The following is a 10,356-nucleotide window of genomic DNA, read 5'->3' on the forward strand; positions in this document are numbered from 1 at the left end:
ACATTGGACACTATAGGAGTGGAGAAAAGCATAGCTTAGGATGGAGGTGCTACTTGGAGAAGGCTTCCTTGAGGAAAACTCGATGTCTCAACTTCACTTCCAGCCATTAGGATACCATAGGGTCAGGATGGTTTAGACTGCACCTGTCTACAATGATAAAGGTTTGAAGGCATTTAACGTTGCAGTGTGTTTGATGACCTTGGTGAAGATGCACAGGTCCGATGATCCCGAGGATCCTTGGCAGCAAGGGAGTCATCCGGACCATCATAGTCAGGCTTCTGGAGGCAGCCATCTTCTCCTCCAGAGTGTGTTACTGCCTAGGATTAAATGAAAGACCTACCAGTGCTATGAGTGAGTTATGAACCCACCAGGGATGCTGAGATACCAAGGGAAGGTATGGAGGGACGGGCTGGGAATAAGGTTGACATTGTCAACTTTAGATATGAAGTCAAGAAAACTGAGCCATAGTCATATGGACATGGTGTGTAGGTAGGTAGGTGTGTAGGTAGGTAGGTAGGCAGACCAACGTGAGTTTAGTGAAGAAGGCTAGAATAAAATTATATAGTTATGGTCATTGTATGGTATTATTCTGTGGGCTTGGATGCAGTAGTCAAGACGAGGGGGGAGTACTGAATCCTGAGCACTCTACTGAAGGGCTCAGGAAGAGCAGAAGAGCCCAGCAGTGGGGTTCAGCAGAGTAAGCTGTAGTCTAGCAGAACAGCACAGAAACACCGTGTCCAAACCCCAGAGGTGGGGGCGGGGCACCAGCTCCAGCAACAATGCTCCTGAAGTCAATGTGATGGGGACTGAGAGCTGCCCTTCAGATTCAGCCAAATGACGACAGCAGAGGTGACCTTGAAAAGAGCGGTTCACTCTCCTGCTGTGTGTGAGAACCTGGGTAGCAGGTACAGTGGATACCGAGGGGACAGGTACAGTGGATACCGAGGGGGCAGAAACTCCGAGTTTGTTTTTTCTTGTTCTCAGAAGAACAAAGAGATGATGATGAGCGTGACTTTGACACACCCATATCCACTTCTGTTCTGAAAGAAAGTGGGGTAGCAAAACCTTATTTCAGCAGTCTTGGGACACGGAGATTGCAAAACAAAACCTCAGCCACACCTGCTCTGTACAGTCAGTGGCTCAATACTTGTCTTTTCATAGCCCCATATCCTCCGCTCAACTCCCTTACTGTGCGTACAGGTTTGTCTTTTTGGTTTTTCTTTTTCGTTGTTGTTTTCAAACCCACTAGAACGTCTAACTCCAGCTCATTTGGTATCTTGCTTTTCTTGCTTAACACTCCATCACGAGCATTTTCCCATGCTGTCTCTTTGCCACGGTAACCTCAGGAGTTAGAATTCACACGAGCTCATTAGGACCTGTTCCCGGCCTCCATATTTCCTGTGGAATCTGAAGCTAATGAAGGGGCTGAAGAAAATGTCTGTAAATATTTTGTTGTTTTGCAAACACAGGCGCTCTTAAATCCAGTTTAATGATTGCTCAGTTTAATTAAACCCTCTTGGTCTTATTTGTTACCCCGCTCTCTGCACTGATTAGAGCCCGGCCTGAAAGGAGAAATTCAAACGTGTGTTGCAGTTGCTTTGCTCTTTCTCTCTCCTCACCGATGTGAAGGGAGAAATTCAAAAGCAAGAATGTGAATCTGTTTGTGTATTCTCCTGGCTGAACTGCACAGAAGCCTTTTGTTTAGATGAGGGGTTGCAGATCTTTTATGTGTGTGCGCCTCATGCCCTTTGGAAAACGCATTAAGATGTTTCTTGTTTAGAACATTTATGTGCACAACAGAGTGAAATTCGGTCATGCTGTGTGATCATGTCACCCATGACATTTGCATGGGCCGTTGTTCCCTTACCCTAAATATCTCTTTTCTCTTCTTTCCTTCTCTGTCAGTTTTCCACTTACTTCCCTCCCCGATGGCCCTCTGCCCCAGGCAGCAAATTTCTCCACTTTTTGATACTATAGTTTTGCCATTGCCACCATTTTATATAAAAGGAACCATAGGGTGTGTGGGCCTTTGCGCCTGACTTTGTCATTTAGGCTATTCTTTTCTTGATTTGACCATCCTGTGCATGATCTAGGCTCACGCTGGGGACTCTCCCATACTAAGGAGCGACAATGCACTTACTGTTCCTTCCTCCTTCTGACTCACCTCAATTTCCTTGTTCAAACTCAAATCACTGTGGCTGTGATCGCCTCAGAGCACCTTTGAGTGTGCTGCTGACCATTTAGCCCTTTCTCAATGCCGTAGTTCCAGGCTGGCCTTGGGTCACCTAAGCTCTTATATAGTGGACTGGAGTCCTAGGGAGGGAATGGCCTCTGAGAGCCACACACTGGGAATTGCTTATTGTTAACACCACCCTTGGATAATCCTTTAAGGCTTCTGTGATAAAGCATGTTTGATGAGTGCTTCTAAGGCACAGTGCCTTTTTATAAGATCTGTTGAGCTGGGGCTGGGGAGATAGCCGAGTCCATAAAGAGCCTGCTGTGCAAACCCCAGGGCCTGAGTTAAATCTGCAGGTCCCAAGTAAAAAGTCCTGGGTGTGGTAGCATTCTCTTGCAATTCCATTCTGGGCAAGGGGCAAGGTAGAAACAGGCAGATCCCTGGGGCTTGCTGGCCAGCCAGTGTAGCCTGTTTGGTGAGTTCTAGGCCAATGAGACAGCTAGTATCAAATAACAAAGTAAGTAGCTCCTGAGGAATGACACCCATGGTTGTCCTCTAGCCTTTACAGGCATGTACACATATGTGTACACACAACACACACACACACACACACACACACACACACACACACACACATTTATTGAGTTAGACGACATGAATAGAATGTGTAGAACAAAAATCAATGCCCACCTCAGTAGACCCTGATAGTGCTCTTCATTGAATGGATGGGTAGATGGGAGGGTCTAAGGATTTTTTGCCTAGCTACAGGGATTTCCCCCATTCTGTTTTAGTATTAAGTCTTTGACTTTCATTCAAATGATCTGTTTTTGAGCAGTAGGGATTTAACGAGCTAATATTTTCAAAATAAAGCCTACAGTTGGCACCTAATATATTCAGCAAGATGTTTCATGGACTGGCAGCTTGTGCGTGCCAGATCAGGAGCACGTGCAGCTCATTTTTGTTTGGTTGTTTTTTAAACTTAAGGGCTTAGGGCACCTGGCCTTAGCATTTTCCAACTGCCATTTCCAGTGGGGGCCCCCATATTAGCATCATCTCACATCTCAGAGGCTTGGTCTCTTCTTTGCTTTATCAGAAGTTCATAGCTCGACATTCCAGCCCAGATGGTGGGGTCCAAGTGCCCTGGATCCCAGGAAGGGAGAAAAACTGGGAGAAAGAAAAGCACAGGGCACATCGGTTTCCCGTGCTTTCCCTACTGCTGTTAGTTGTGCTGTTTGACATGAGCCTTTGTATTCTCAGCTGCTGACCACTGCAGGGGCCATCCCTTGGGGTTTCTTTGATTGAGAACCAGCCCTGAAAAGTTGGACAGGTGTCCCCATAGTCCGTAAAGAGAGTGCAGCTCCAGGAGTGTTTGGGGTTGAGTTTCAAGGCACAGATGATAAACTTTTAGTGTTGTCCTGTTTCCTAGTGGCAGGCCTCAGCCTGAGACACCCTGGATGTCGTTCCCTGGGCAAGGTCCGTTTTATGTTTAGAGAGTTATGTGGCTAATGCAGCATGAGCTTGAAGGGCCTCTCCTGGAGTTCTGAGTGGGAAGGATGCTATAGAGAACAGTGGGCTGCTTTAGTCATTTAGGGCACCTGGATTCAGCCTCTTTCCTTAGAGACTTAACTGATGAAGAATTTGCATGTGAGTATACATGCCTTCCACCACGTGTTCTTTACCCTCATAGTGTAGTTCATGCTTTGTGAACTGTATGCCAGCCCCAAGTGGTGGTTGGGACTGTGTTTCCCTTCATCTTGAACTGCAGACACCATCAAAAGACAAATTATAATTGTGAACAGCCACAAGAAAAAATTTAGAAGGGAGACACTGTGGTCATTTGAATGTAGTTGGCCCCCATAAGCTCATAGAAAGGGCACAGTTAGGAGGTTTGACCTTGTTGGATGAGGTGTGTCACCCTGGGGGTGGGCCTTGAGGTCTTCTATGCTCAAGCTACATCCACATGGCACACAGACTCCTGCTGCCTGCGAATCAAGATGCAGAACTCTCAGCTACCTCTCCAGACCATGTCTCTCTGCATGCTGTCATGCTTCCCACCATAATAATGGACTAAAAGCCTCTGAAACTGTAAGATGCCAGCTCACTTAAATGTTTTCCTTTATAAAAGTTGCCGTGGTCATGGTGTCTCTTCACAGCAATTGAAACCCTAACTAAGACGGATGCTATTACAATAGAAAGGAGAGTTACAGTGCTGTTTGGTTGGGGTGTGCTGGTTTGTGTCTGAACTATCCCCCTATGATGGTATGTTGATGGTTGTTCTCTAGCTGGTCATGCTGCTATTTTTATTTTTTAGTTTCTTTTTATTGATTTTATTGAGCTCTACATTTTTCTCTGCTCCCCTCCCTGTCTCTCCCCTCCTCTTCAACCCTCTCCTATGGTCCCCATGCTCCCAATTTACTCAGGAGATCTTGTCTTTTACTACTTCCCATGTAGATTAGATCCATGTATGTCTCTCTTAGGGTCCTCATTGTTGTCTAGGTTCCCTGGGATTGTGATTTGTAGCCTGGTTTTCTTTGCTTTATGTTTAAAAACCACTTATTAGTGAGTACATGTAATAATTGTCTTTCTGTGTCTGGGTTACCTCACTCAAAATGATGTTTTCTAGCTCCATCCATTTGCCTGCAAAATTCAAGATGTCATTATTTTTCTCCGCTGTGCAGTACTCCATTGTGTAAATGTACCACATCTTCCTTATCCATTCTTCTATTGAGGGGCATTTAGGTTGTTTTCAGGTTCTGGCTATGACAAACAGTGCTGATATGAACATAGTTGAGCACATGTTCTTGTGGCATGATTGAGCATCCTTTAGATATATACCCAAAAGTGGTATTACTGGGTCTTGAGGAAGGTTGTTTCCTAATTTTCTGAGAAATTGCCACACTGACATCCAAAGGGGCTGTACCAGCTTGCATTCCCACCAGCAATGCAGAAGTGTTTCCTTTTCCCCACAACCTCTCCAGCATAAGTTGTCATCAGTGTTTTTGATCTTGGCCATTCTTACAGGTATAATATAAAATAGAAAAAAGAAAGCATATTTAACAAATGGTGCTGGCATAACTGGATATCAATATGTAGAAGAATGAAAATAGATCCATATCTATCACCATGCACAAAACTCAAGTCCAGATGGACAAAGACCTCAACATAAAGCCAGCCACACTGAACCTCATAGAAGAGAAAGTGGGAAGTACACTTGAACACATTGGCACAGGAGACCACTTCCGAAATATAACCCCAGCAGCACAGACACTGAGAGAAACAATTAATAAATGGGACCTCCTAAAACTGAAGAGTCGGTAGAGACGGCCTGGTGATTAAGGGAACTGGAAATGTTCTGTGGAGGTCGGCTGGCCTGGGAAGGGTCTGAGAGGTGGGGTGAGGAAGCCTGAGCCCTATCTGATCCATCCACACCGGGTGGCTTTATCTAAAGTGGTTAGTAGCGTGTCTAGACTTTCTGGACAAACGTTGAGAATTAGAAGTCCCTATCTGGCCTCGTCATAGGTAAGCTAAGGTTGTCCGCAGCTTTCTGTATGCTGTATGAGGAACATGGTTCTAGGTAGAGAGCTCTTTCCTGGAACACAGAGGGCTTGAAGGATTTCTCAACCCAGAATACAGGGCTTTGGTGTCGTTGAGACTCTGCTCCCTACCTACCAGGCCCTGTGTACAACAGTAGCTCACCTCTCACACTGGCCCCAGGGTAGGGAGAGAATTACGGGGTTGACACTGCCCACCTGGGTTCTTACTGCGCCTGACCCAGAAGGAAAACTGTATCTGGAAGGCGGAGAGAGCAAACGAGAGATCCCTGGTACTCAGACTCAGGTAGGCAAAGACATTGTAGGAACAACAAGCTACTCTGACACCGCTGACCACTCGGGAGTGTAGCTAGGGGATGAGAGCAGCTGCACCAGTCAAAGGACCGAGTCCTTGGGCTTCTCCTTTACACCTCCCCTTGGCTGCAGCAGTCCTTTGTCTAGAAATGATGGACGGTGAAGGAGGAGAATTCACTGCTTCTGCCTCCCACCATCGGGTTCCAACGTAGCTGGCATTCCTATCCCCGGCTTTGTGGCTTCTGGAGGCCCTTTCTGTGACGGTGATAGAATAACAGTGATATAGGGCTCACTTCTCAAGGTCCTCAGCCCCATGGAGTTCCCCTCCATTCTGGACTGATTGGAGGGCAGAAAACAATGTGATTTCCCTGGCCGTATTAAATAGTTCTCAGATCTTCTTTCCGTAATGTCCTTTTAAACAGCGGCCATCCATCTGTCTCCCACAGTAAGACTATGGATACATTGTGAGGGACACCATTGCAGCAGCTGCCTCTGCTACTCCCAGCTCCACGGATCAGGGTGTGTGGGCGAGTCTGATCCACTCTGCCCACGGATGCATGTTACCTCACTGGGCAGCCTGCCCCAGTACCGGGCAAAGGCGGAAAACCAACATAAAGCTTTTGTGTGTTTTAGAATGCAGCTTGCTGGGGACTTTCAAGGCAAGCCAACTACTGTCAGGGCAGGGATTCCCCAGTCCTTCCTCATAGCCCTGCCAGGTTTGAAAGCTCTTTCTCAGAGACTGAATGATCTTTCTGCAGGGGCCTCTAAACTGAACCGTAAGCTTAGATTTTGTAATGGAAGCTCGGTTTTCTAAACACATTGTGTAGTGCAGCTGGGCTCCCAGAGGGGCCCTAACATGGCAAAGGCGGTGATTCTGGGAGCCATTTTCTCTTTCCTCTGACCAGGAGACATTAACAAAGATATTAGCACAACCATTTTCCTTCAGTGGCCAAAGTTTGGGTTGCCTCTGTTTCCTTAATTATATCTTTCTTTCCCACCCTCTCTTTATCTCTGAGTTTATTAAGTCATTGGGTTGCATATTTGTGAAGTAGGCCATTTATGGAGGGCTGAGGGTTCAGATAATTGGAGGGAGGAAAGCTGCCCTAGAGCCATGTTTTCAAGGCTCCCGACACACTCAAATTAGGCGCTGTGTGTTTGATTATTTTTTTTAAAATTTCAAATTAAAGTTTCAAATATATACTAAGGAGGTAAACGGCTTCAGTGAGTACCACCTTGTGGTTGTTTTTTCACTAGTGCCCAATCCACTCACCCCTTATGTGCCATTAGGATGCTTTCCCCCATTTCTGAGCAGATCGACTCCTGCTGCTGTTTGGCTATGAAACCCTCCCTTCACCTTCAGCTGCTGCTCCCCTTATGTTTGGTGCCTTCCTGTCATTCTTATATCAGCAGAGAATCAGATGTTGTATAATCTGTTGACTCTCTCACTGAGTGACCAGAAAGCATTTTTTCTTTGTTTTTGTTATCAATAGTTCTGTCATTTTTTTTATTGCAAAGTGCTTTTCCATTGTATAGAAGCACATGCATTTGGTTTTTTTTTTTTTAAAAAAACTCATGTTCTAAGGATCCAAGGAATATGGTTTTGATGTGTAATGCAGACAAATGTGTTTCATAGGCCTCAGCTTCTAAGAAAAGGGGTGTTAGCATAGTTAACTTGTCATCCGTGTTTCCTTGAAACGAGGTGCCATGACCAGAATATAATATAGAATAAAATCAAATTGAAGTGAGCAGGTTATGGGCTAGAGAAGTCACTGTCCTTCTGGCTTCTACTTAAAGCACTTCTAGGAGACAGCAAGGAAGAAGAGATAGCCTAGGACAGCCCCACACTCCACTTCCCAAGAAGACAAAGACAGTTGGGTCCTGAAATTTGTCAGGAATGTTTAGGACACCTACGCAAATGAAGATGGATATAGCTATTGCAAACAAAACAAAAGAAAATAAGAATAGTCACATGTCTATTCTGGTAAGTGGTATGGTAAAGGAACAATATACAGCTATATGATAGAATTTATAAAACAGACTTCAACAACCATATGAATAACCCAATAACCTCAAGAAGGGACTTGACAAAAATCAGTTCTTTTTTTTTTTTTTTGGTTTTTCGAGACAGTATTTCTCTGTGTCCTGGGGGATTAAAGGCATGCGCCACCACCACCTGGCTTCAAACTCCAGTTCTTATGGTGACTTACAAGCCAGCAAGTAGACCAGGACCTCTAGGAATTATGAAATGGAGCCTTGTAGTTCTCAATGAACAATATTCTAATCTACACCTAGTTTTACAGTTTGCCATAAAGGCAATAGAAACATTGTGATTAAAGTCACTGCTAGAGCTGTCTGAAAGCCTGGTAACTCCCGTGAAGAGATGTAACACATACTGTTAGATGTTAACTTGTATCGAGTGAGGTCGCTGGGATACACTCCAGTCACTAACGGCAGGTGTGCAATGGAAGGGAGAAGGGTAGCTGCAGAGACGGAAAAGGCGTTATGTGTAAACTGGAAGAAATGGCCTGTGAAGATGGAGTTGGGGGTGGGTGGGACCAGCCCAGCTCTGAGTCAGTCCGAAGAGCAGCAGCCAATCTCTGGGAACTGTCAGCCCTGAGAAAGAGCCAACCCCGCCCACCCGTTCATTTCCAACTTCTGACCTCAGAACTGCAAGGCAAGGCCTTTTGTTCAAGCCACTTGGTATGTGGTGCTTTGGTATAGCAGCCCTGGGGCACGGGTATGGCTCCTAGCACTTCACTGGCACTCACTGTGTGCCAGGTCCTGCTTGGAAACCTAAGGCAGAGGCTTTTACCATGTTTTCCAAAGGCCGTTCAGCTAATCAGAGGTGGAGCAGGGATTTAATTAGCGGCAATCTGCTTTCTGAGCTACATCATTAGCTGTATCATATTCAGACCCATGAGAATTATGCAGGATCTCCCAAAAGTGCTTTTGAAAGTAAAATGCAGGAACCCAAGAGATGCTGCAACAGTTAAAGGCTACTTGCTGCTCTTGCAGAGGACCTGGGTTTGGCTCCCAGCTCCCAGGTCATGTGCCCTATAACTGCCTGTAACTCCAGCTCCAGGGGATTAGCTGCCCTCTTTTGGCCTCCTTGGGATCCTGGGTGTATGATGTGCACACATATGCACTCAGGCTTACTCACATACATATACAACCATAAATAAATTTTTAAAAAAGCAAAATGTAGTTAGATTTATATGCTCATCATCCACTATAGTTATTCCTGGATAAATTAAATATTTAAATGTACTTATAACTTAACAAAAGAATCACAGATGACATAAGGAAATATTAATTTCTTCTGTGGTATCAAACCTATGTAGATATTCTATGAAGAAAAATGTAGCACCTTAGGATATGATTTCTAGATTTTGCTTTATATTCTATATTACACGCACATCAAAAATTATTCAGAGGATAGAAAAAAAGAGGATCACTTATAACTGAGAATGTATTAAGTAGATTAATGTCTTTACTGTATAATAACACAAATTAGAATAAACAGCTCAATCATAAATGACCAAAGGGCATAAGTAGATAATTTATGAATGAAGAAATAGCAATGGTTGATTGAACTTATGAAAAACGTTCAAGCGAATATTCAAATAAAAACTGAAACAAAGGGCCTCTGTAGTTCACCAATTAAATTGACAAAGATTAAAAATAATGATTATATTCAATGCTGGTGAGAGTGCAAGAGATTTGGACAATATTCTATATTATAAGTTTTGTTAATTGTAATAACTGTTCTGGAAGGTGATTTGAATATGTATATATGTATATAATTATAATACAGATCTTTCATCCCTAAAAATCCAATGTTCAGAAAGTTATCCTAAGGAAAGAAGTATAAATAGGCCTTAAGGTTTATTTCCTTGTTTGATGGATATTAAAATATGAAAACAAAAAATGATAAAAGATTTGACTTATCAAAGACATATAAGATATTATGTTAAGCGTTAGTATTTGACTTTTGAATAGTAAAATGGCAAAATATTTCCAATATAACAATGCAGTATAAAAGCTGGTTGGGTAGAAACCTCTTTATACATCATGCTTCTAATATTTTTAAGAAAATAAGTGCATGTATCTCTAAGTAGAGAAAGAAAAACTCAGTAGCCATAATCAAATGTGACTAGGGTAACTCCTGGAGAGACGAGTTTGAAGAATATTGTGCTCCTCATTTTTTTCTTCAAATTACCTGCAATTAAAAACTATCATTTTTTTTGCATTTAAATAAAACCAACAAGCATGACTTATATAGTCAAATGCATATGTAGGCATAAAAACAAATTAATGTATGTAGGCTGTTCCTAT

Source organism: Arvicola amphibius, chromosome 5, assembly GCF_903992535.2.
Source record: "Arvicola amphibius chromosome 5, mArvAmp1.2, whole genome shotgun sequence".
NCBI classification, from domain to species: Eukaryota; Metazoa; Chordata; class Mammalia; order Rodentia; family Cricetidae; genus Arvicola; species Arvicola amphibius.